Genomic DNA, 27,943 nt, shown 5'->3' with positions numbered 1-27,943 from the left:
GCCTCAGCCTACTTGCTCCCTGCCGTCACTTGAGAGCCCAGGACGTTATCCCCTGGCCCTCGCCAACCAACTGTCCGATTTTGAGAATGGGCATTACCTGTCTGAGTCTTGCAAAACTTCTGGAGACATCCAGCAGGGCTCAAGCGTGCAGTTCCATGTCTGGGTTCATCACGGTCCAGGGCGAGATGGAGAGCTGGGCTCCAGAGAGAGCGGGCTCGAGCTTCCCGGGTGACAAGGGAGGCTGCCCAAAGGCGAGGGGGCTGGAGGAGGTGTGGGGAAGACGGTGTCTTCCAGAGCAGCGAACAGGGCAGCCCCGCCCGTTTTCTCCACTCCCTGTCGTAGCCAAAGAGGATGGTAGAAAACTTATCCCCGCCCAGGGAAGATTTCTAGAGTTCAGCAGAGCTTCTGTGGACTTTAGGGGGAGCTGGCCAGGGAGAGGTTAAAGAGGGTTCCTAAATCGCTAGAATGGCAGGTGCCTCCTCTTGGCTCCGTGGCCAGAGTCTCCTAAGTCTCCTGCCTCCCAGCCTCTTCCTTCTTCGAGACTTTGCTTCGGAACAGCCTTGCTCCAGCCCCACCTCGTCTTGGCCAAATGGTGCACCTTGGGAGGCAGGCGCCTCAGCCTGTGGCCCTCACGCCCCTCAGGAGGCACGCATGCCCCAGAGGGCAGCAGCCCTATCGCCCTGACGGCAGCACAGGCGGCAGGTGCGAACTCTGCCTGACTGCCGCTCTCCTGCCTGTTCGCTGCTCCAACCTTGCCCGGGAACGTTCTCCAGCCAATGCGCAAAAGCCTATGTATCTCCCCTAACTCCGAAGAAGGAGCGGTGCCCTGGAAGCGCGCTCCAGGATCTCCTCACATCCTGCCACCGCTGCTGCCGCTCCAAAATATGCCTAGAGTAGGGGTAGGAGGGTAGTGGAAATCACCTACAGCTGCGTCTCGGTCGCTAACAGTTTGATGCCTCCGGGCTGACTGATTACACCGGGGAGGAGGTGGGGATTAGAGAAAACCGCTAAGCACGTCACGGAAAAGGGTTACTGCTGCTCCTCCTTTTCCACACCCCTTCGGATTTGGGAGCGCGGGGAGGGAGAGTGGGAAAGGCTTCCAACCCCGAGTTCCCCCATCCCCTGGTTTAAAAAAAAAAAAAAAAAAAAAGCACTTCCCTCTTACCTTTCCAGGGAGAAGGAAAGCACGTCCCAGCAGCGCCGTCTAGCGTCCGTACCGGAGTAGGCCCGCCTACCGGGTTCGGGCGAGCGCTGAACTGGGTGAGGGAAGGCGGGGAAAGACGCTAAGCAAAGTTTTTCAGCTATTCTGGTCCCCAGTTGCACCCACTGAGCAGGTATCTAATTCAGCCAGGAGTTCACCTGCTTGGTTCCCCCCAGGCCAGAACTTAATGTTATTAAAGACGCAGGCCACCTAATTGTATTCATAATGTGAGCTTCCTAGTACCGGAGAGGACTCCTCTTTTCCACCCCTCCCACGTTAGAGATCCTTAAGTCTCAGGGTTTTCCAGCCTCGCCAATCATACGGTGAGCAGGGATGGCTGGGACCCCAGGATGGGCTCGGAGATAGAACCCGGGCAGCGAACCCAGGCAATGATTGTTTATGCCACGCACCTGAGGCTCGCGAGCGCTGCTCCTGACCACTTGAGTCTCCAAGGTCACGCAACCCGGGAGCTCCTCTCTTTAAGAGTGATGGGAGAGAGGGACTACGACTCGGGAACTGACAGGGTTTGAATTGCAGCAGATGGAGAGACCGTTTCCACGCCAGGTATCTCCCAGAGCGTTCTGCTCGGCTCACGGGCGCCTTGCTGATTAACACACTTAACAGGATTGCTCATTTAACGGGTCAGCTGAGCGCTGTGCTCCAGCATTTGCTGCTGCGCTCGGCTCCTATTAATTTGTCTTTCTCTAAGCTCTCTCCAGCTGTTCTCCTGAGTCTACTCCATCGCTCTGCACTAGCTACAGAGAGCGCGGCGAGAGAGCGAGAGAGCCAAAGACGGAGAAGGAGACCGGGACCGAGAGGGAGCAGCTGAGCGCTCCGTGCGCGCGGCTCGCAGCGCAGACCCGCGCTTTCCTTCTGTTTCCTTGGCCATTTGGCCTCGATCCACCATCCCCTGGACTGTTAAGGCCGAGCCTGTGCACAGTTAAAGTTCCTGTCCCTCTCTCACCTCTCATGACAAGTTTATGCATTCTTTTCTCCCCTTGACCATCTCATCAAATCTGGCGAAACCCCACCCTGAAAACTTCTTTCTGCAGTTGAGGTTAAGTCGGGGAATCAAGAGAGGTCAGGTGTGGAAGGTAAGGTCCTTTTGGCAGGAAACCAAGTTATCCTCCCAGGAGTTTGTTGTTTATACACTCGGGGTGGTGGGGGAAGGGCTGTATTTTGAAACGGAAAAGGTCTTACATTTCCTGCTTCTGTTTTCTAACAGCTCCTCTTTTCAGATAAAAACTCATTATTCCGATGGGGACTAGAGAGCCAGTTCTCCCTTGCTCTTTGCTGTAGAGCTCCTGCCAACGTCCCTCTGCTTGTGTGCTTGCCCTGAGCCGGCTGATCACCACTTCCAGCCATCCGTCCGCGCCTACATTAATGTTACTCGGATTCAACGCCAAGTGCTTCCAACAAGCCAGGGACTACAGCAACTCAGGGTGGAAGAACACGTCCTCCTCACAACTCACCTGCCTGGTGCCTCCAGTCTTGCCTTTAGCATAGCACCAAGCCCTCATGCCCTGGGCCTGAGCTGAGCAGCTAGGCTGTCATAGGTGAGGCCATTTGGCCAAACCAGGAAATCTCACTTACAATAGGGTGTTAAGGAGCCAGCAGTCAGGGTGAAGGGATCTCGTTGGGGATAGCAGCCAATAATATCCCTAAGCAATTTGTCAAGTAGTCAACACAGTTAAAAAAAATAAAACAAAAAAAAACCCCAAAAACCCTCTTCCTGTCCTGTTGATTCCTTTTATCATCTTTCTATGCCCAAGTCCACCCAACTTCACTCTAACACTCAGTGCCTTTGTGTATCCAAGTTCTGTACCTGCTGCCCCATCAAAACTTACTCTCCTGTGTACTGACCATTCTTTCAGTACTCTTCCTGCTGATGACAATGTGTTGGTGTCCCAGTGTGATAAATGCCTAACTAGTCTAGCTAACCTTACTCCCCTGGGTAATATCACCCTTCACCAGAGGCTTTAAGAAGACTTTCCAGAGTTGGGGAACTAAGGCACTATGGCAGATCAGTGGATTTTCTTTGCTCTTTGACCTATCCTACTGGTCTGGCTTATGGTTAAATGAAGCAATTGCAAAAGAGTTGAGGAATAAAGAGACAAAATAGGAACAAAATGCCAAGAAAATGGAGAAGGAACCACTGACTTCTCAAAAACAATTTAGTGAAACTTTGTGGTCTAGGGCCTTGCTCCTCAAAGTGATATCCATGGACCAGCAGCATTGCGGCATCACCTGGGAGCTTGCTAGAAATGCAGAATCTTAGGCCACAGCCCCAGAACTACTGAATCAGAAACTTCACTTTAACAAGATCCTCAGGTGATTTCAAACACATATTAACAATTGAGAAGCATTTTAAAGAAAATCTTTCAACTCTGCCTAGCCCAGGAGATGAAAAAGGGCAATTAGTGTGATCACCCAAGGATCTAATAGTAGGGTCTGGTACCACCATTGTCAGATGATAAGCACCAAAGAACAAGGCCAGAGCCATCTGTTTAGACCAATTAGGCCCAATCTATTTCATGACTAGGGACATATATCAAGTTATAGTTAGCACCCCTACCTACAGATGGCCTTTTTGCAAAACTGCCCTTAGTTACATGAAGAAATAAGTGAGAGTGTGGCATAGCTTAATATAATTCAATCGCTACTGCTGAATAAACAAATTGATTCCCATGTTCCACTAGGGAAGGGTAAGTATCATCATCTTCCTAATAATATTAAGAACAGGACTTTACAGAGTTCGGCAAATTATGGGCACTCAATATATGCTCGCCGATTAATGGTGAGAAGAGCTGATAATCATTTAGTGAAGCCAAAAGTCTTTACAAAATTAACAGTTGGGATAAGTAGCTTTGCAAAAAAAATAACCAAAAAATATGCTGAACTTAAACTTATCTCTTCCCAAGGCAAATTTCAAAGTTACCTATTAGGATAATAAGGTGAGACTAGATAACAAATAGTTACTGAATGTCTGCTCATTTACCAGGTGCCCTACATACTTGATCTTATTTCATCCACGTTTCTAGACCTGGCTGATGGCCAAAATTACTCATTTAGCACCTTGTTAAAGATTCCTGGAACCATGCTGCAGATCTATTAAATCAGAATCTCAAGGAGTGAACCGCCTCAGGTGGGGAGCACCTTTCTTAGCAAAACTTAAAACCCATGAACCATAAGGAAAGAGATTGATAAATTTTAGTACATACTAATTAAACAGTTCTCCAAAGGGGGAAAAAAAAACACAATAAGCAAAGTCGAAAGACAAACCATAAACTGGGAGAAAAATTGCAACAACTCAAAGGGAGAATTTTATGAATATATAAAGGGCTCTTACAAATCAGTTAGAAAAATAACCCAACAGAAAAATAGGCAAAGGACATGAATAGATATAGAGTTAAAAATGTGAATGGACGTGTACACATGGGGAAATAACTGCGAACTAAACCATAATGGCAAAGAATAAAAATGTTCCATAGTACCTGGTGTTGGCAAGCATGTGAAGAAACGGATCCTCTCATTCACAGTTAGCTGCAGTGTAAATTAGTGCGACCACTTTGGAGAACAATATGGCAATGTCTATAGAAACTACTGATATGAACTGATTCACCATACATATACTCATATATAAAAAGATATTTCTGTGTGAATATTTAAGAAATTAGCAACAGTGGTTCTTTTTTGGAAGAGGGGGTTACTGGCAATGTGAAGTGAGATTATGTTTTATTGTTTTACTACATATTATGTGGTACATTGGAATTTGTCACACCCTCACTGTTAAAGAATTATCCATTTACACCCTTTACCTTGTGACTTTGAGTACCTCCCACTAGAGTAAGAGGAGTGTATTTCCCCTATTCCACTGCAGTTGGCCACATGACTTGCTATGACCAAAGGAATATTAGCAGACTTGATGCTAATGGCTCGGCTCCTCGTGCTTCTGCTACCCACCAGTAGTCCTGGGTAGCTCCTGGTCCAAAGAGAATAAGATACATGGACTAAACCTGAAACCAGCCCACAGAGTAGGGCCAAGCCCAGGCAAGCCCAAATGAGATCAGTGAACCTAAGCTGACTTACAAACCAAGCTGACTTAACAAACTTGTGAATAGGAAACAGATGTTTGTCGTGGTATGACATTGATACTTTGTGGGGGTCCTTATCATAATGCATTATTGCAACAATAACTGACTAATGCAATTCCGTTTACACTTAGAAATATTCACCATATGCATCTATTATTTTCCACCTAAGTATTTTTTAAATCATAAATAATTATCTATCATTAGGATAAACTATGGAACATCTGTACATACTTTCTACTTCAGATTTATATTAAACTTAATTCCAGTGATAAAAAGAAATGTTATTCCTATATAGCTGTGTTCCCACTTTCCCATTTTTGTACCATTAATATTATACATATTACATCGATTCATGTCACAAACCCAAGAATGCACTGCTATAATTATTACAGTATATGATTTTATGTCTTATTAAGAAGCTGAGAGAAGAAAGGAAATCAAATATATATTTATATTGTTTGCATTGTTAGCCCTATTTACCACTTCTGATTCTCTTCATTTTTTCCAATGGCTATGAGTTACCTTCTGCTGCTATTTCCTTATTCTAATATAACATTGCTTCCACCAACCTCATTTGTCCTGTTATTGTCAAATATTACATTTCTACCTGTTACAATCCTAGAAGCACAAATATACAATTGCTTTTTAAATCAGTGAAAAGAATAAAGGAAAAGAAATATTTATACGGTCTTTTATAATTACCTTTGCTGGTGCTTTATTTTTCTTCATGTGGATTGAAATTACTTTGTGGGGTCACTTGCTTTCATACTGAGGAACCTCAATTAGCATTTCTTATAAAATGGATCTTTTGCAACAAATTCTATCATTATTTCATCTGAGAATGTTTTTATTTTGCCTTAATTTTTGAAAGCTCCTTTTGCTGGATATGGATTCTTAATTCATAGTTTTTTTCTTCTTTCAGCCTTTTGGGTATGTCATTCCAATGCTTTCTGGCCTCCATTGTTTCTGAGAGACACCATCTTTTTTCTCTTTATTGGGGTTTTGTTGTACATGATAAGTCATTTTTCTCTTGCTGCTCTTAAGAGTTTTCTCTTTGTCTCTCAGCATTTTTACTATGATGTGTCTGCATGTGGATCTCTTGGTATTTATCATTTTTTTAGTTCATTGGCCTTCTTGGATATGTAGATTAATGTTCATCAAATGAGGGAAGTTTTCAGCCATTATTTCCACAAATTTTTTTTCTACTCCTTTCTTTCCTCTCCTACAAGTACTTCCATTATACATAGTTTAGTGTGCTTTAATGGCATCCCACATTTCACCAAGGCCCTATTCTTTTTTTCATTATATTTTTCTCTCTGTTCTTCGGATTGCATAATATCTAACGATCTATCTTCAAGTTCACTGACTTTTTTTCTTCTGCCAGTTCAAATCTACTGTTGGGCTCCTCTAACAAACTTTCACTTTTGTTATTGTACTTTTCAGTCCCAGAATTTCCATTTGGTTTTTTTTTAAATAATTCTATCTCTTAATTGTTATTTGATTACATTTTCATCATAAATTATTTTACTTCTTTAAGCATAGTTTACTTTAGTTATTTAAACATATTTATAGTGACATCTTTGAAGTCTTTGTCTGTTAAACCTGACATTTTGGCCCTCTTACAGGCAGTTTCTATTGCCTGGTCATTGTTTTTTTCTCTTTACTGTAAATGAGTCATGCTTTTCTGGTTTGTTTTTGCATATCTTGTTATTTGGAGTTGAAAATTGGAGATTTAAGGTAATGTAGCAACTCTGGACACGATTCCCCTCCCCACTCTCTGAGGCTTGTTTTTGTTTTTGCTTGTTGCTTATTTGTTTAATAACTTGGATAGGCTATTTTAGTGAAGTCTATTTTTCCCACATGTGAAGCCTTTGGTGTCATTCCTCAGTGGACAAAGCCTAGACCATGCACACAATCATCCTGGAATGACTGTAGTTTTAGCAGGGCTCTCTTTAATTGTCTCTTTCCCTGACCTCTTTTAGGCTGTGTGCCTCATTAGGTATCACACCCAGCTGTTATGCTCCAGGAACTGGGTTGAATTTTCTATTGTTTTCAACAATATTCCATGCATAAACTGTTCCATGGTCTGCACCAGTTAAATTTGGCCAAGACTAGTTTTGGGAGCCAGTCTTCATGGTTTGCTCTGACTGCAGGATGGCTTTTCACTGCTGTCTCTTACCATGGTTCTCTAGTGAACTAGCTATCCTATGGTTTGTCTTGTTGTTCTGAATTAAAAAGAGCTACTAGCCTCCTCTGATTTGTCTACCACCAAAATCTCCACTGTTTTTGAGTTCCCTTAGGCTCGAACTTCCCTCATATTCTATTTCAAATAAGTCATTTCATTTCAGGAAAGCTTCAGAACATTCTGTTATTGTGGAATAAATATTGCTTTATTTACGTATGCCTTGGGATAATTTCCAGTTTTTCTTTTAAAGTTTTCATCAGTTATGCTTGTTTCAACAGGGAGTGGATCTGTGGAGCTCCTCATACTGCCATCCCAGAAGTGGAACTCTTAAATGAGTTTTTAAAGTTAAAATATTTGTGAAAGGAGTATGGATAGCAACACAAACTCTGCCCTCAAGAAGTAAATATATATCAGAAGGAAGAAGAAAACTCACAGGTCACAATGGCACAGGTGAGAATACAGTGAGTTAACTTCAAACAGGAGAAATTTTAGGGAACCAGAGGAGGGAAAATAATGTTGGGAGGAATCAAGGAAGGCTTCATGAAGGAGGTAGCATCTGAGGATGGTTTAAAATATAGGTGGATATGAAGAGGGGAATTTCAGGCAGAAGACATAGCATCCATTTATTCATTGTTCAATGAATATTTGTTGAGAGCGCACTGTATGTCAGACACCATTTCTAGTTGCTGGGTATATAGCAGTGAACAACACAGACAAAAATCTCTGCCTGAATGAAACTTAAATTCTGGTGGTAAAGGGGTGGGGGGAGTGGGACAGAAAAGAAATTTAGTTTATAAGTAAGTGGTATAATATAGCAGAGAATGGTGCTATGAGAAAAGTAAAGCAGGGTAGGTGATATGGAGAGGGCCAGGAAAACTTTAATTTTAAATAGAGTGGTCAAGGAAGCCTCACAGGAAAATCAAGGTTTGAGGAATGTCTTAAAGGAGATAAGGTAACAAGCCCCATTCTATAACTGGGACAGAATGTTCCAGGCAGAAGGAATAGGAAGTGCAAAGGCCTTGGGGCAGGAGCATGCTCAGCAAAGGAAAACAGCAAATAGACCAGTGTGGCCAGGACTAAGTGAGTAAGGATTCAAAGTGGTAGAATTCAAGTTCAGTGAGATAGCAAGAGGGCCAGAGAGGCTAAGTATGAGCAAGTGTGTATGGCAAAACTCTGTGGTGCATTTTATGAGAAAAGGGGGCCATGTGGTTTGTGGCCTAGAGTCCCTAGAAAGGATGAGTGAGAGAGAGAGAGACCTGGAACAATAGACTGGAGCCAATATGTGGAGGGCCTCAAATGTCAGGCTGAGGATCTTGTATTTAATTCAGTGGGAAAGACAGAGCTTCATAGGTATAACCTTCAAAACCCAGACTCATAAGGAGGCAGAATATGTCTTCTCTTCTCTCCTCATCTTCCTCCTTGTTTTATCACCATCTCCCTACTGAGGCCAGAAGTGGGCAAAAGCAGCAAGCTCAAGCATCAGAAGGCAGGTACAGGCCAGGGATAACCACTGAGCTGGCTCTCCCCTCTTACATCTCAAGCCTTGACTGACTTCTTGGTGGGGAGGAGATCCCTGTCTAATACTCAACAGCTTTCTTTGACAAAACTAGTTCTCATGTTTTACTACACTGTCAGGAAATTTCTCCTTACATGTCACCTAAATCCCTTTACCTTTGGTTCATTCCTTAGAGAAGCAAGCAACTCTTCCATCAGCTTGGGTTTCTGAAGAGAACAGGAAAAAAAATAAGACTTTGACTGAAAAACCTCTGTTGCCCTCAAAGAAAGGAAGTGAATATTTATTTATTTTTATACTCACCAAGAAACCCCTTGTCAAAGGAAAGTCAGATATCACTAAGCATCAGCACATTTGCCAGAAAGGGTAAAGTCAGTTATATATAGCCTTCTAAATCAATTGATTGGAGTTCGGGCTTTTGTCAGTCACTAAAAGAAGAAATTCCTCTGCATTATAATAAAAGAAAATCCCAATCATAGAACAACAACAACAACAACAACAACAACAAACGGTAATCCCGTGCTTAAAGAAGCACCTCTGACACTTAGGGAAATGGTTTTGCCACATCAGGAGCCAAGACTGTCTCTATAATGATGCTTTAAATTGGACTTGTACTTCAAATAGCAATGCTGTAGGTTAAGGTTTCTGGCTTTGACATGAGTACTTTTAAAGCACTGAGAAGTTGGGGCCAACCTTAAAGAAAGAGAGCGCCATAAGGTAATTAATTATTGCAGTGTGTTTCTAGATAAACACTCTTATACAGCATTCTAGTAATTGAAACTCTCAGCTGTCATTGCAGTTCATTTATGGCACAAGGAAAACTGCTCCTTTTATTAAGATGCCCTGGCAACATCGTGCGATTCTGTAATGTGTTCTAGATCATCAGAGAAAATTTTAAGTATCCTCTACATCAGTTTACCATCAAGTATATGATACTGTTGTCTCAGTATTTGAAAACTGGTATATGAATGATAATTTTTATTAACCAGACTGCTGGATTAACCAGAACATCATTTTCCTTAGCCATACCCGATAGCTGATACTTTAACACAATAAAAATCATGTTTGACTAGAAATTGTTACAGAACAAGAATAAACACCAGGAGTAGCTTTATCATTGCATGCCATGGCCTTGTGATCTGCTCTAAACTTTAAGACAAAGATCTTTTTAACAAAATTTCAAAACCCTGTCTTAGACAATTCAGGCTGCTATAACAAAAATGCCATAGACCTGGTGATTTAAACAACAAACATGTATCTCTCACAATTCTGGAGGCTGGACATCTGAGATCAGGGTGCCAACATGGTCGGGTTCTTAGTGATGGCCTTCTTCCTGGTCTCTTTGTATCCTCACATGATGGAGAGAGAGGGAGAGAGAGGAAGAGAGGAAGGGGGATAGAGAGACAGACAGAGTGAGGGGGGTGGTAAAGAAAGAGGGAGGGAGGGAGAGAGAGAGAGAGAGAAAAAAAGGAGTTCTCTGGTGTCTCTCCTTATAAAGGCACTAATCCCATTAATAAGGGCTCCACCCTTATGACCTAATTACCTCCTAATGTTCTTACCTCCTAATACTGGGGGTTCAGATTTCAACATACAAATTTTGAGGGGGACACGGTCATTCGGTCCATAACAAACCCCTATTCTCTAAAAGAGTGCCAACTTTCAGCAGGCAGTTTAACTTAAAAACACCAAGAGCCATTGAAAGCCTCCAATAAGAACTGCCCCCAACACCCAGCCCCATACCACCCCCAATATAAATCTTCACTTCTTAGAATATAAGACAACATCTTAGGGATCTGGGTAGCTGTTATTTACTTCCCGTGAAGGTACCAAAGAAAATTCACATTTGTCAAAAACATCACTAATTAATTCTCAAAAAGTAAAATTTCACTTTGTTGGACTTTCACTGCATGCTGGTTATTTTAGATCATACACGTTGAAGCAAAGCAGCAAAGCTCCATGCAGAACATACCCGGGTAGGAATCAGAAAATCTGAGAAATTTTTCTGTTGCTGTTGTGGTTGTTTTTAAAATCATCTGTTCCTTATTTGGTATCTCTGTTTTTCTCTCTCTAAATTGCCTTGGGAGGAGGGGTGAGGAGTGATATTGTCACCTGACAGGGATATGATACAGAATAATAAAAAAGTTCCTGCAAATCATTTAGAATGCCTTGGAGATAAATACCAACTAGCTACTATTATAGTATCATTAATAAGCTAAAAATAATAATCAGACACAGTTAGTGGAAATGCTGTGCTAACATAAAATACACTGTTTCATAGCAGAAAGGATGGATTTGGATCTTGATATTTTTCTTTCTCTTTTTCCTAGTATTGCCATTCCATCATGAATCATACTGGACATCCATTCTCAGGTCCTCTGAGTCAGTCTCCTTATGTGATGACCAGGACTCAAAATTTGTTTCTCTTTTCCTTGTCGTGGTCACAAGCTCTAGACACAACAGTGATCCTACCAATTCACTTCAGATCAACAAAACCATTATCAATGTTGAATCTTTCTAAATCTTTCAATGAGAAAATGTCAATAAACAGAAATTTCTCTTTCATATGCCAAAAATTCATACAAGAATGCTAAGACCTCTTCAGCAATTAGAACCTCTGACACTTTAGACCATATTTCACTTCTTTTGTCAGGATTGTGGCATAAAAGTGTTATGCTTTAAATTATTTATCATGTCACTTCTTAGAGTTATCTCCTTTTGTAGCTGAATTAAGAGATTAGGCACATTGCAATAAAATAACCCATGGGCTTTGAAATATATAGTAAGGTGAAATTATTTTTAATGATACCTTTGATTTATATTTTAATTTTAAATGCACAAAGTGGCATCATTAAACATACTTTAACTTTTTATAATAAATCAGTGGTACCTTAATTACTATGTTATAAAGTAAGGACACATAAATTATTCATACATATCTACTGCAAATTGAATTTTTAAAACTAGCTTTATTTTCCATATTCTGGTCTCATCTTAGCCACTAGTGGAAAATAGTCCATTTCACAGCCGCTGCTAATATGACACAGTTGGCAGTCTTTACTTGGAATAGGCTTAAAAGTGAATGAAAAGAGAAATGTCAATGTTGTAGAATATAGATCAGATGAGAACATCCTTCCAGCGAAATTGAGCATTTACACAATAACAGAATAAGGAACGAGTTCTCACAAATGTTACTGTTGGTTAAAGGAGAATTTAGACATCCAAATATTTTAGATTTTGTCCTTTGAGGTTTATTGATTTTATGGGGTCTTCTTATTTAACTCATTATTTGAGAACATTGCACTAAGGACCTCCCTCTCCCTCCCGGTTTGCTCCAAGTCACCTGTCCACTTTGCTCCTATTCCCTAAGGGCTTGGGTGAGCACAGAACTCTCACTTTATGCCTCGTTAGGTGTGAAAAACAGGCAAGAGTGAGGACCAGGAATCAGTGATGTGATGGAAGCTATGGATCCAGCCCCTTACAAGGTCATGGTTTTGTCTCCTTGGTGCTCTCCTAGGCTGGCAGAGAAATTGAGATGAGGCAAAGGCCCTATTTAACCCCTCTCTGCAGTACCAGTTGCCCAGCCACAGAAACTCTCCCACTTCCATCACTACCCAGGTGGGGGTACCTTTAGCAAAAACTGTCAATTTGATTCTGCTCCTCCTTCCTTTTGGTACCTAGGAGCCCAGGTTGCACCTCTAGCTGCACAAGGGTTCCCATTAGTCACCTCACCTGAGCCTTCTCTTTCCCAGCAGCACTCCACACTTGAAACCTTTCTCCTTCTCCTCTTGCCCTTCAAACTTCCCTTGGATCCAGCCCCTTGGATCTTTGCTCTCTATTTGCAAACTGAGAAAGTGCTCAGACAATAATGGGTTGTTGTAGTAATATGTATAGTACTGAATGCTAACAGAAGCCCTTTCTTTATCCCCAAGAAGAGCTTGGGAATGTCCAGCTCTGTAGCAAGAAGAGAAGTCATTGTGTGGGGAATCGGACCCCTTCAATGTTATCCACCACAGTGCTAGATTACCCAAAGGCACAGAATATACTACTTAAGGCAACAACAAATCAGCTGTTCCCACCCACTCCCATACCAAGAAGAACAAATTCTGAAATATGTTGGTATTTGATAAATAAAGGGGGAAAAGCAATGATTTAGTCATACAGGAGAAAATTAGAACTTTAAAAACATTCAATTATTTTAAGGTTTGGAGTTTTTACAGGGGGAGGCATAATTTTAGAGCTTAGAACCTCTAAAGATCTTGTCCGTGCCCCAAGGCTAGGTGGACTGTTATTGCCATTACCACAACCCTTTCCGCCTTGTAAGGTCAAGCACAGCTAGGATGCAGGGAGGAAGAGAATGTAAGCTGTAGCACATGGGACCAGATGCAAGTGCAGGAACAATAACTCTAGCCTTCTTAATGGTTTCAGGCTCTCTCACTCTCATTAGAGGGCCTGGGAGGCCCTACATTGCTCCTGGGATATATGTCAATGCAAGCCAAAATGATCAGCGCAACTGTGAAGGAGAAGATTCTTTGATGATGCTCCTAACTCTGGCCCTTCCCCACTAGTGCCCATCCCCTCCAGAACTTACTGTCCCTAACTACTCCACTGAAGCTCAGCAGCCAATCAGGTTTATATTTCTTCCTGTCCTTGACTCTCCCCCCACTGCTCCCTGCCCTCCTGCAAAATCATTAAAATAAGAACTAATTTGGTAAACTCATTTCTAATAATGAGTTTGAGAGGGCGATCATTTGCAGCAATAACATGAGACTGGAAGTCAGATAAAATTGGATTCGAATTCTAGCAGCACCAATACAATACTTATGAGCTGCATGATCTTGGGCAAAGTAACCAGCCTCACTATGCCTCAGCTCCTCAGCTGTAAAATGGGTATAATAATAATCATACCCACTTCATTAGAGATTGTTTTGAGAATTAAATAATATATTATATGAAAAATATTTATATTGGCAGATAGACACTCAGAAAGTGTTAGTTCCTTTTCCCCTAACGAGAAAAGAAACACATGTATATTTGCATAGTGAGGTTACAACCCAACGTCTTTGGTTTTTAATTCAAGCAACAAAATATTTATGGACCATCTACTATGTGGCAGGAACTCTTCTAGGTTCTGGGGATTCTGAACAAAATAGACAAAATTCTACACCTTCATGGTGCTTATATTTTAGTGGAGAGAGATAGATCCTAAAAAATAAATAGATATGTATATAACATATCAGATGTTGATAAGTGATATGAAAAGAGATAAAGCAGTGGCAAGGGAATAGATTGTGTGGGGTATGCAGGGAGAGTTACAATGTAAAATAGGGTGCTCAAGGTGGAAAGCTCTATATAGATATCTGAGGGAAGTTCATCTCAGGCAAAGGAAACAAGTATAAACTGTCAGGTGGGAGTGTATCTGGTATGTTCAGAGAACAGAAAGGAGGCCAGGGGGCTGGAACAGTGTTAATGAGGGGAACTAACAGAATCTCACAGAGGTAAGTTGTGAAGTCAGATCATGTAGACCTCATGGATCACAGCAAGCAATTTGGCTCTTACTTTGTGTGAGATGAAAAGCCACTGGCAGGTTTTTGAGCAGAGAGTGACATGATCTGACATGCATCTTTAGAGTCAGTGGCTTTGTTGAGATAGACAAGAAGGGGAGAAAGAACAGAAACACAAATCCAACACCAACCAAGATATTATGGTGGCTTAGACTAGAGTGGTAGCAGTGGAGATGAAGAGAAGTAGACTGGTTATGATATGTTTACCCATATCAAACGGTGGTAAATGCTCGGGAGAATACTAACTTAGCGTAAGAGGGAAAGGTTGCTGGGCTCTGGGTAAAGTTGTCAGGAAGTCTGATGCTCACAGAACACATTGCAGGGAAGGAGGACGACATTGTGGAAAAACATGTAGAAAATCGATTTGAGGCAGACACCCTTACAGGGATTTGTGATCCATCTAGGTCATTGTTCTCAACTCTGTGCATTGGACCTCCTTGAGAGATTTTTTAATGTAACAAAACAAAAACAAAAACAGGAAACATCAATTCCCCAGGCCCCATTCCAGATTGATTAAAGCTGAATGTATGAGGGTCAGGGCCTGGGTATCAGTATTTTTTACAACTCCCCAGGTAATCCTAAAATACATCCAAGGTTGCAAACCACTGACCTAGAATACAAGTCTGGCCCTGCCACTCAACTTTAGAAAGAGATCCAGATGGGTTCCACTCCTGGTAATACTAATGGATTAGTTGAATCCATTGCCTTGATCATCTGATACATAACCTCAGAATGTGGCCACAAATCGGGCGCTTCCAAATCTCTCCAAAATTGCTTACCACCAGCTCCCCTTTCCCAGCTAGCTCCTTCTCTTCCATTGAAGTTTGCTTTCACATGGCCATCCAATTCCAAACCTAGACTGAAGCTGCCATGCTGACAATTGCTCTACCCTATACCACATACCAAGGCTGCTGCTTCTAGCAGGTTTTGATCACTTAATGCACAGCAGCAGAATGTTCCCCCTACCCCATCTACAAACATTCACACTTAGAGTTTAAAATACACCTCAGAAGTGCTTTACTATTATGAAAGCAGTAATTCCCAACATTGATTGCACATTAGACTCACATAGCTTTAAAAAAAAATACCCAGGCTCAGGCCTCACCCCAGACCAATTTAATCAAAATATATGGTGGTGGGGCTCAGGGATCAGTATTTGTTCAAAAGCTCTCCAGCTTTTTTGACTGTACAGCCACAGCTGAGAATCATTGTTCTACATCTGTGCTTTTAATATCAGTCCTCTAACGTTACACCTCACAGTTTTGTTTTCAAATCTGTTTTCTAGAGTGTACCTAGGGAGCAAGATGAAAATCTCTTATTCTAAGAAATAATAACTTTAATATTGCTAACAAACAGTGATGTAACAAGGATAGGGAAGTGGAGCAACTGCCCTGGGTGCAGACAATAAGGGGTATATTTTCTTTAGAGAATTTTAAAATAATAATAAAATTAACTAAAAATCAGTTTGCTTTTTATTATCACCAAGTGCCATCATTTCTAAACAATGTTAGTGATAAAATCTCCTCACAAGGCAGATCGCTCCTACTGCTCTCCCCTCTTAGTATGCCTCTGCTAACATAATCACTCTCGTAACCAGGTGTGGGAAGTGCAATTGCTATAAGTTGGTTTCAACTATAATTTCACAAAGGAGAGAACAAGAAAGACATCTTTACAAAAAGAATCTTCCAGAGTTGTTAAAGCAATTTAGGGAAAAAGGGCATTCTTTAACTATACTAGCTTTGCATAATAAGCCCCCTCTTTTTTTTTGCAAAAGAAATAGTGATGTTTGAATAAGAGCACACGATAGATGGTTAAATGTCGTATCCATACACACTTCTTTGTACAACTGATATAGTAGATACGATGAATTGGAACATAGCATCCATTCCCACCTCCTTGTAGTGCGCCTGCCTGTAATACAGATACTAGAAGGCTGAAAACTCCATGGTTCTAGTTGCAAATTAGGGAAATTTCAGTGAGGTAAGGACATCTTCCTGCAGCTTTGACCATTGCTAATAACCAAAAGCAAGATCTGGAAGCCTTGGGTCTTGCTGCAGCAGCATTCCAGGGTCCAGTCACTAGATCTTTATTAAAAGGTAGTTGTAAAACAATTATTATCCAATAAAGATGTTAAAAAAAGAGAGATAGTTGTAGTAATGGCAGTGAATTCCTTATTTCTGGGTTGCCGATATGGCAATGTGGTCTTAAGGTCAACTTTAATGTTCTAGTCATGACCTCCTCGCTGCTGTCATGCCTCACCTTCCTGAATGTAGCAGTGTTAACAGTACCCTGATGGGCCAGTTAGTCCTTCCTAGAAGCCTAGCCTACAGTCCACTTCTCTAGCCGAGAATTTTATAAGCACCTGCTTCCTTGTATTAAACAATTATCTGCTTAAAATAGCTCAAGTGGTTGTTTCATATAAATGAGTGCTAACTGATACAGTATTAGGTACCATTCAACCATTCGGCAAATATTTGTTAAGCAATTATTTCAGTGAACATGACAAGTAAAAATCCCTGCCCTCATAGAGCTTATATTCTAGTGGCAGGATACAGAAACTAAGAATAAATATATGTTTTAAGTAAATGATATAGTATGCTAGAAATTGATAGTGCTTTTGAAGTAAAATAAGAGAGATAAGGAGTGCCAGGGTTTGGAGAGGATGAACTTTCAAATGAAGTGACCACATTATTCTTCATTAAGAGGGTAACATTTGATGAAAGACTTGAAAGTAATGAGTATCCATACTAATTGATCAGATGTCCATTCTAACTGGTCAATGCCTCTGACATACCAATTGGAAAAGTTACTGAATATTACACATAGAAACTGGAACAATTCATAACAATATGAATATTCTGAACCTCCAAAGTCCACTAAATTTCCTTTGCCAACAGAAGAAGCCCCTCCTCATAAGCTGGTAAATGTGGTCCTGCCTTGCTGAAATACTCCATAGCGCTACCACCCCTCAAAGTCTGACTGGAGGAGGGAGAAGAATCACATGCAAAAAGTATTCCAAGATTCTGTTAATTTTTGTCTGCATAAATGTGAGGAATATGTGTAAGGATGGATTAAGACTCTTACACAAAGGAAGTACATACTTACACAAAGGAAGTACATACTTTTTGATAGGATTTGTAGAAATGGCTACACTTAAAATAATCCCTGATTTAAATGTACTAGCTCAGAGAGCACACATGATTTATCAATATGGCCAATCAAGAGTAGAAGCTCTGGTAAAACTCCTGCAGTTTGGGCTGCACCCCTACAGAATTGCACCCTAAGATTCAGGATGAATTAGAAGTAAAAAACCTCTCACACAGATTACAGCTCAGTTCTGAGTCATTTTGGTGACCCAGAAAATCTCAATCCTAATATTAGATTAAGATGACCCCAGATTGCTAGTGTTCTCAGGTACCTGGCAGAAGCAACAGAAAATACTTCATTTCTGGAAGATGACATTATCTCAAGTTTCATATTATTTCTAAAAACAAACGCTTTAATAAAGTATCTGGCATACATGAAAGATAAACCAAACCAGGCAATACAAACAAGAAATAAAAGCAATGACAGGGCATAGAAACAGAATCACAGGATTCCAGATATTGAAATTTTCAGACACAAAATTTAAAATAACTATGTTTGCTAGTTTCTAGGAGATAAGGGCAATGATGGAAAATTTAAACAGAGAACAGGGACAGAGAAACACATAGCAGATTTTTAAACAGTAGAAATTCTAGAAGTAAAAACTATAATAACTGAGAATAAGAATTAGTAGTTGAGTTAAACAGAGATTAGATGCAGAGGAAGAGAGAACTCATGAACTAAAATATAGTTCTGAAGAAAATATCCAGAAAGATTCATGGAGAGGGTATGAAGTATGGGTAAATAGAAGGGAGGACAATTCTGCTTCTGAGTATATACCCAACAGAAAAGCAGGTACATGTACATTGAAAGACATATGTAAGAATTTCATTACAGCATTATTGTAACAGCATCAAACCAAAAATAACCCAGACATTTTTCAACAAAATGGATAAATTGTAGTATATTCATAGAGTGAATAATATACAACAATCAAAATGAACTATAGCTACATGTAACAACTTGGGTAAATCTCACAACTATAATAATGAGCAAAAGAAACCAGATAAAATAGTATATATATATATATATATATATATATATATATATATATATATATTCCCATTTAATGTATACTCCCAATATATGCTTTCATTTAAACAAGGTTCAAAGACAGGTCAAATATTATGTGATTAGGGATGCACGTTAGGGTGGTAAAAATTATATATAAATGTAATTTAATGCTTACCATAAAAAGCAGGATAATAGTTATAATTTGGAAAGAGGGAGAATTATTTGACTAGAAAGTAGCATACAAAGGATTTCTAGGGTGTAGGCAATGCTCTATTTTGTAATCTGAATGATTATTGTACAAATGTTCACTTTATCATAACTCACTAAGCTATATATTTTGTTTTATGTACTTTTTTGAGTGTGTGTTATATTTCACTAAAAAAAGGTGGGGGAGTTTAAAGTAACCACTATAGTGGCTGTCCTCTGTAGTTTGGAGAGGAAGGTGGGAGATCCACTATTGAAATGGTCTCCCTTATTTCAATGGGAATGATGGTATCAAAGATACCGAGTGGCAGCACTGAACCACCAGATGCAAGGTCAGCATGCTTAGTGTGATAAGCAGCAGAGCTAGAGTAACATTCAGAATGGCTTGACCTGCAGAGGACTTAGATAGTAGCTAATTATTTATGATGCCCTTTGACTAAAATAGATGAGCAACCTACTAAATTCCTACTGAATCTATATAACACAGTCCCTTACCCAATTCCCAAACCTGAGACAATTGACAAAACAAAAGCTCCTTTAGGGAGAATCTTGTAATATGACCATAAGTACGTACTATACACCTTTATTCCTAGATTTACCAAAAGGAAGTTGTAATCATTTACCAGGACAACTGCACACTGGGGAAAGAGAAATACCTAAAACCTTTAGAGATCATTGGACACTGGTTTTGAGCTATGCTAATCCCTGGAGATCCAAAATGTCATTGTGGTCTACTGGTAAATGCAGGGACTTATAGGAGTCCGATGATAAAATGGGATTTTGGGCATCTCACAGTGGGCTCAGTAGGTCTGTGAACCAATCATGTGGCTATTTTTCCAGATCCCAAATGCATAAATTGGAATTATTATTTGGCAACTGCTGAAACCCCCACATTGGCTCCCTAACCTGTACAACAAGGGCTATTATGGAAAAAAGAGCCAAGTGAAAGCCTGTGGAACTTCACTCTCTACCAAAAGAGTAAACCAAAAAGAATATTGTATTACTGGGAGAATCACAAACAGTAGTGACACCATCAAAGACACGTGCAGGGATTGTGATTCCTATCACTTCCCATTTAAGCGACCTATTTTGCTTTTGCTGAAGAGTCAGGTCTTAGAGACTGACAAGAAATCATCTTCAGCTTAATCAGTGAGAAACTCCAATTTGCAGCTAATGTTCTACATGTAGTCCCTTAAAGAGACTGAAGTAAATCAACACAGTCCCCAGCACCTTGTATGCAGTTATCAATCTGGCAAATGCTTTTTTTTACCCCTTGTACCACTCAGCAAGAAAGACCAGAAGCAATTTCCTTTAATCTAACAAGAACTACTCTTAGATTGACACTGTTTTATTTCAGGGTTACATCAACTTTTTATAAAAATTTAGAACACTGGAACCCTGATCATCCCACAGGACATCATGCCAGTCTACTATTATCGATGACATCATGCTGATAGGGACATGGTGAGCAGGAACTCCAAATACCTTGGTGCTTAGGAAATAAAATCCATGAAAATCAGATCAAGACAGTTTTATAGATGAGTTCTACCACACTTTCAAGAAATAGATAGTCCCAGTTTTATACAAATACATTCAGATAATAGAAAACGAGGGAATACCACCCAACCTATTTTTCAAGACAAGTATAATCAGACACGAGAACAAAGAAATTATGAGAAATGAAGATTATGGATTCACTTGACTCATGAATACAGATGCAAAACTCCTAAGAAAATATTAGTAAATCAAACCCAACAGTGTATAGAAAAGACAGTATATCATAACCAAAATGAATTTATCCTAGATATGCAAGGATGGTTTAATATTAGAAAAATCTATAAATGTACCTTACTATATTACTGGATTAATATGGAAAACTACATGATTATTTCAGTAGATATGAAGTCTTTCATCAAATTAAAAACACTTTTATGATAAAAATATAACAGTTCTTAAATTAGAAGTGGAAGAAGAGATGTCTTAACCTGATAAAATACCTGTAAAATAATCGTAAAGTTAGCATTGCCTAAAGTGAGCAAACCTTGGAAGCATTCTCTTTAAAATCAGGAACAAGACAAGGAAACCCATTATTACCACTTTTAATCAATATTGTACTTGAAGTCTGATCCACTATAATAAGACTGTAAGACTGTAATAAGAAATATAAGGATTGGAATAGAAGAAATGAAACTGTGATTATTTGAAGATTATTTGTAGATGATGTGATAATGTCTTTAGAAAACCCAAATAACTCACATCGTTAGAAATAACAGAAGAGTTTAGCAAAGTAGCTTCCTATAAGATCAATATAAAAGAACATTTTGCATTTCTGTTCACCAGTAGCAAACCATTAAAATGTACTTAAAGAGAAGACAAAATTTACAATAATATCAGGAATATCAAGTATCCGGGAAGAAATCTAATAAAAGATGTATAAGACATCTATAGGGAAAATTACAGAAACAGACCCATGAATGAAACTCTGATATAAGACAGAGATGGCACATCTGCTCAGTGGAGAAAGTAGGGGCAGTTCAATAAATGGAGCTGGTAAAATGGCTACCATGTGGAAAAAGATGAAATCAGTCCCTACCTCACGCCACATCCAGAAAACCACTTTAGATGGATTAAGTATTTAAAAGTCAAAAATAAAACTTTAAAACACTTTGTGGAAAAAAATGCATGAAAATCTTTTAGCCCTTGGGGTAGGGAAATTTTTTGTTAACAAGACACTAAAATATTGATAATTTTGACTATAATAAAACTCATTAAAAGACACCTAAAAGAAAGTGAAAAAGACAGCTACAAACTGGAAAACTGTACTCACAGAACATACAATCAAGAAAGAATTAGTATCAAAAATACATAAATTCTATATAACCATAAGAGAAGCACAAACACCCAGTAGAAAAAATGGGCAAGGGATATTTCACAGAAGAGGAGACACATAAGGCCAAAAATGTATGAAGCAAGTTTAACATCGGTGGTTATTGAGGAAATTCAAATCAAGACCTCATTCAGATACCAGTTTATATACATTTTACTAGCAAAAAAGTAAAAGTCTAACAATACCTAATGTTGGAGATGATGTGTAGCCATCGTATGACTTACATATTGCCTCTGGAATGAAGTTTTCTGCAACCACTTTGAAAAACAGTTTCACACTGACTCCTAAATTTGAACATTTACATGGCCTGTGGCTAAGCAATTCCACTCCCAGATGTATAACAAAGACAAACTTTTCCATATATACAACTGGAAATATGTATAACAATGTTCACAGCAGTACTGCTTACAATAGTAAAAGCCTGGAAACAACCCTAATGCCCATCAGTGAGAGAGAGGATGAATAAACTGCGGTATAGACATAATGGATTAGTATAAACCAGCCAAAATGAATGAAATACAGTAACATACAGCAATAGGTATGGTTTTTAGAAAAATAAGTTTAAAAAATCAAAATAAATCCTAAACATTACATGCAGCATGATATCCATTCTATAAAACACAACTAAATAATTAAACTCTTTAGAAATTCCATGCAACACAACTATATAAAAACAGAACAAGGAGATCATGAAAAGGAGAAACAGGTTGGTGCTATTTCAGATGGAGGGAAATGTGGTGCTGGGAGAGGTTATTGTTAAGGCGCTAGCTTTTGTTTCAAGTGGTTGGGTTGAGAATGCTTATTACATTATTAAAAACAAGTACATTTAATTAAATAACCAAAAACTAAATAAAGGCAGGCTATATATAAACCAGTGATGAAAATGTGCTCCTGAAGTACAGTAAAAAAAAAAAAAAAAATGGAACTAACAGAAGACTGCAGCAACCCAAGCCAGCAGAACCATGAAGGACCCATACCCCTTAGGAACAGTTTTAGGTCACCTCACAAAGTTAACAGCCCAACCTGCAGAGGTGCTGGCTGAAGGCAAAAGAACACAGTAAAGATAGAGGAAGATGCAATTTATAAATACTTAGGAGACCACACCTTATAACCAGTTTCAAAATGAGAATTGCTATAGTCATCTTATTTTCTTCCTTGTTTACACACACACACACACACACACACACACATTTTTTTTTCCTTTCCCTTTCTCTTTCCCCAACCATTTTATGCAAAAATTTATTGGTAGTAATTAAGTTTATTATCGTCTTTAAGTTATATCATCTCCAGGTGGGATTATGACAAAAGCATATGATGAATGAACATCATGCAAAGATACATTCAGTTACTAATAAGACTCTGTATCTTCTCCCTTTTGGAAGAGGATGGATGCAGTTTTGTTTTTACCAGAAAGAGTTGCATTATATTAGGTATTACCATATTATCATTGTTGTTTTTGTAAGTATGGAAGGACAAATGTGTACCATGTTTAGTAGCAAAAAAAAGGTGGTGAACATGGTGAATTGCATCAGCACCCATTCTCACCTCCTTCTAGCATGCCTACCTGTACCGCTTATCCTGGAAAAATAAAATCTACTTTTCTGAGACTCTCCTACAGTCATGTTTCTGGATGTAAATTAGGTTCCACAAACTAGATGTACTTTCATGAGCTTTAGAGGAGAGAAGTGCTTTGAGGATCATTTTCCTGCTGCTTTGACGATTGTTGCTGGCAAGCAGTCTTGAAGATCTTGGATTTTTCGGCAGCAGCATTCTAGCTCCCATTAGCTTAGCTGATGTTGAGAGGCAGTTGTATTGGGGTGAAGGGTGGACTCAGCTTTTGATGTCCTGGCATCAGCTTCATGAGGTGAAGAGGTAGCTGCAGTAGTGGTGGCTTCCAGATCCCTCAAGCACAGTCATGGTTATGTCCTTGAACTCAACAGTTCCAGTGGGAAGTTCATGATTCTCTGCCTTCCTGATGTGAGCAGAGGTAGCCTGTCCTCTGAAAGACCAGTTATTCAGTGTTATTCTCAGATTCATTTCTGGAGTCCAGTTCAGAACTCATTCCTCTAGCCCAGCCAATATTTTGGAAGGCCCCTCTTCCATGTATTACATACCTAGAAAGGGAGAGTAGTTTTTGTTTCCTACAACCGAATCCTCACTGATACAGGTATACTCTTCAGAAATAATTTTTACAACGAATCCTTATTGAAGAGAATAGTATAAGACCCTAGTTTCATTTTGATTGAATTTCAGGGGGATGTTTGGCTTATAAAATGTTAAATTTAAATTTCTCTAACGCCCAGCTTATCTAACAAGCTTTTCATTATATATGCAAACATGTTTTCATAAAATAAATAATTAACCACATGACAAAGAAAAGACCCTGCTCCAAATATTTATGGATTTGTAAATTACTCCTGTCATTTAAACTAAGCTTTTAAAATACATGCATTTTCACTAAAATAAATTGAATTAAACTTCATCTAGTATCAGCTTATATTTATTGAGGGCTTATTCTGAGTTAAGCAGTGTTCCATCATCTGCTTTCTTTTTTTTTTTTCTTCTTTACCATAGATCTTTGATCCCCAGGAAATAGTCTTATTTTCCAAAGACTAACATGGGATTATTTTAATGGTTAAAGCATACACAGGTGTGTTTGCAGCTTGAAGAGGTACAGTCTTCTCTGGATTTGGGTTCATTTGTAGGCCTAGCTATCTTACCATTAGAAGTATCACAAACAATACAGAGAAAGTAAATTCAGAAGGCAGTAAACCCTTACTTGCATGTTGATAGTAGGAAATATAGACCTTCTCCATAGGCACTGTGCTATAATGAATTCATATAATGCTGATGCAGTTAAATACTTGAATTTCTAGAAACATATTCCCCATTGACAAATGAGGTACATCTTGTATTTCAAATATTTCCACCTTTCTCCATCTCCATACGACTACCCAGTTATAAGCTTTCATCATCTCTCATCTTGATTTCTATTGCAGCCTCCTAACTGGTCTCTCTGATCTACTCTTCCCTTCCCATGTGCTCTTTACAGAGAAGTCAGGGTGATATTTTGTTAATGGTTAAATCAAAACATATCTCTGCTCTCTTAAAACTCTTTAATTCCTTCTCTCTGCATTTAGGACAAAAATCCCAAATCCTTAACATAGTCCTCAGGATCCTTCATGATCAGGTACCTGCTAACTCTCTAGCCTCACCCTCTCACTACTTAGACACCTCAATTTCTCCATCTTGCATTCACTTTCTTGAATATCCAGTTTCTCTCCTGCCGTAGTGTCATCTTACTTGCTGTTTCCTTTCCTTGAGACACTTTCCACTTCACATTGCTGGCTCCTTCTCATCCTTCAAGGTCTTAAATGTCAATTCCTCAAAAAAAGCCTCTTCTTTCTCATAGGACTTTGTGTTCTTCCTCCGTTTCACAGTTACACTTATATATCTGTCTGAATGTACTTCTTTATTGTCTGTCTCTCCCACTAGACTATAAACTTCATGATGTTAAAAATGGGTGTACACACTACTGTATTTAAAATAGATAACCAACAAGGACCTACTGTATAGCACAGGGAACTCTGCTCGATAGTCTGTAATAATCTAAATGGGAAAAGAATTTGAAAAAGAAAAGGTACATGTATATGTATAACTGAATCACTTTGCTATACACGTGAAACTAACACAACATTGTTAATCAACTATGCTCCAGTACAAAATAAAATTTTTTTTAAAAGAAGAAAAAAAGTCTTCTCTACTTAAAAAAAAAATCATTAAAAATAATGGAGAACTCTGATCCCCTTGCCCAGTGGTGTTGGTGGGGGCAGATTGGGGAGTTAATCTTCCATCTCTTGCCTGATCAGGCAAATCTGATTTACCCCACCTAGTGGTGTTGGCAAGTCAAGCGAGGAGCTGTTCCTCCATACCCTGCCCAGGGGAAGCAAGTGGCGCTCTGCCTGGGTGGTGTCACCGGGGTCTGGTGGAGAGCTGAACCTTCACCCACACCCAACATCAATGGGACTGAAGGAGGTGCTGTGATTTAAGACTAGTAAGCACTCTTCTCTACCCTATCCCTGGTGCCTGCAACACCCAGTGGGCATCTGAACCTCCACACATACCTGGTAGCAATAAGACTAAATGAGGTGATGTGATGCAGGACTAAGTAGCATTCCACCTCCCACTTCCCCTGGTGACAGCAGAACCAGTGAGGACCTGAGCCTCAACACCTAGCTAGCATGAACGAGACAGAATTAGGCAGTGCTAGGCAGGGTTAGTTGGTATTCCACTTCCTCTTCTCCCTCCCCTGGTGTCAGCAGGACCCAGCAGGGAGCTGATTTTACATCCGTCACCTGGAGGCGATGAGATGGCAAGTCAGTGTCCCACTTTTACCAGAAAGTGTTAGCTGAGTCAAGCAGGGAACTAATCTTTCACCCCAGCCATCTGCAATGAGGCAGTGTGAGTCAGTAATCCACTTTTGCCAGCTGGTATCAGTGGGGCCAAGAGGGAAACTGAACATACACCCCACACACAACTCTCATGCTATGCCTCAATAAGGGATGACCTACTTAAAAAAAGAAAGTAAATGGTATTGAGTCTCATAATATCCAAAACTTCCAGGATAGAATAGAAAATCACTTGTCATGCTAAGCACCAGGAAAATCATAACACGAATAAGAAAATACAATCAACAGATGCCAACATTGAGATAAATCAGATGTTGGAAATATCTGAAAACTATTTTAAAGCAATCATCATAAAAATGATTGAACAAGCAATTACAAATTATCTGAAACAAATGAAAACAAAAACCCAGAACATTTCAGCAAATAAATAGAAGTCATAAAAACGAACCAAATGAAAGTTATAGAAGTGAAAAATACAATAACTGAAATTAAAAATTCACTGATGGGCTCAAAAGTAGAGTAGACATGACAGAGGATAGAATCAGTGAAACTGGGGACAGACCAATGGAATTTATCAATCTAAGCAACGAAGGTAAAATAGAGTGAAAAAATAAACAGTTTTGGGGTCTGTGGAACAAAAACAAAAAAGCTAACATCCATATCATTGTAGTCCCAAGACAGAGGACTAAGAGAGTGGAATTGAAAAAAAGTCTTAAAAAAAAAAGATTGAAGGGACTTCCCTGGTGACACAGTGAATAAGAATCCGCCTGTCAATGCAGGGGCCACGGGTTCCATCCCTGGTCCGGGAAGATCCCACATGCTGCGGAGGAACTAAGCCCGTGCACCACAACTACTGAGCCTGCTCTCTAGAGCCCGTGTGCCACAACTACTGAGCCTGCATGCCGCAACTACTAAAGTCCACATGCCTAGAGCCCATGCTCTGCAACAAGAGAGAAGCCACTGTAAGGAGAAGCCCACGCAGCACAATGAAGAGTAGCCTGCGCTCACCGCAGCTAAAGAAAGCCCACACGCAGCAACGAAGATCCAATGCAGCCAAAAATAAACAAAAAAAAAAGATTGAAAACTTCTCAAATTTAGCAAAAAAAAAAGAAAAAGAAAAAACTTATGTTCGTACAAAAACCTGTACAAGAATGTGCATAGCAGCTATATTAGTTTGCTTGGGCTGCCATAACAAAATAACACAAACTAGGTGGCTTAAACAGCAGAAATGTCTTTTCTCACAGTTCTGGAGGCTGGAAGTCCCAGATCAAGATGTCGACTGGGTTAGTTTCTTCTGAGACCGCTCTCCATAGCTTGCTGATAGCAACCCTCTTGCTGCCTCCTCACATGGTTTTTCCTCATCCCTCTATGCACACTGTGCCCCTGGTATCTCTTCCTTTTCTAATAAGGACACCAGGCATATTGGATTCACAGCCTCATTTTGCTCTGAAGTACTGGGGGTTGGGACCTCAACACATAAATTCTGGAGGAACACAGTCCAACCCATAACAGTAGCTTTATTTATAACAATAAAAATATATATATAGCTTATATATATAGCTTACATAGCAGAGCAAATAATTTTACTTTTAAGTAGGTACAGTTGAATTTGGATGGTCTATTTCTTCTTGCATGAGTTTTGGTACTTTGTGTATTTCAAGAAATTAGTCTGTTTCATCTATGTTATCAAATTTTCAGGCATAGAGTTGTTTATGGAATTCCCTTATTATC

The 27,943-nt window shown here is 39.6% G+C and overlaps 1 protein-coding gene across 1 annotated transcript in view; it reads right to left on the bottom strand.

Moving 5' to 3' along the window:
• IL1RAPL2 (interleukin 1 receptor accessory protein like 2) overlaps positions 1 to 27,328 on the bottom strand; it is a 1,100,174-nt gene extending 1,072,846 nt beyond the window's left edge. The window contains exon 1 of the mRNA XM_082447592.1: positions 98 to 27,328. The gene's annotated coding sequence lies outside the window, so the exon portion shown is untranslated. The remainder of the gene's footprint in view (positions 1 to 97) is intronic.
• Between the last annotated feature and the right edge of the window lie 615 nt (positions 27,329 to 27,943).

The sequence above is a fragment of the Balaenoptera physalus genome, assembly GCF_965194825.1.
Source record: "Balaenoptera physalus genome assembly, chromosome: X".
NCBI classification, from domain to species: Eukaryota; Metazoa; Chordata; class Mammalia; order Artiodactyla; family Balaenopteridae; genus Balaenoptera; species Balaenoptera physalus.
The sequence above is the reverse complement of the archived record's forward strand: the minus strand, read 5'-3'. Positions and strand labels throughout refer to the sequence as shown.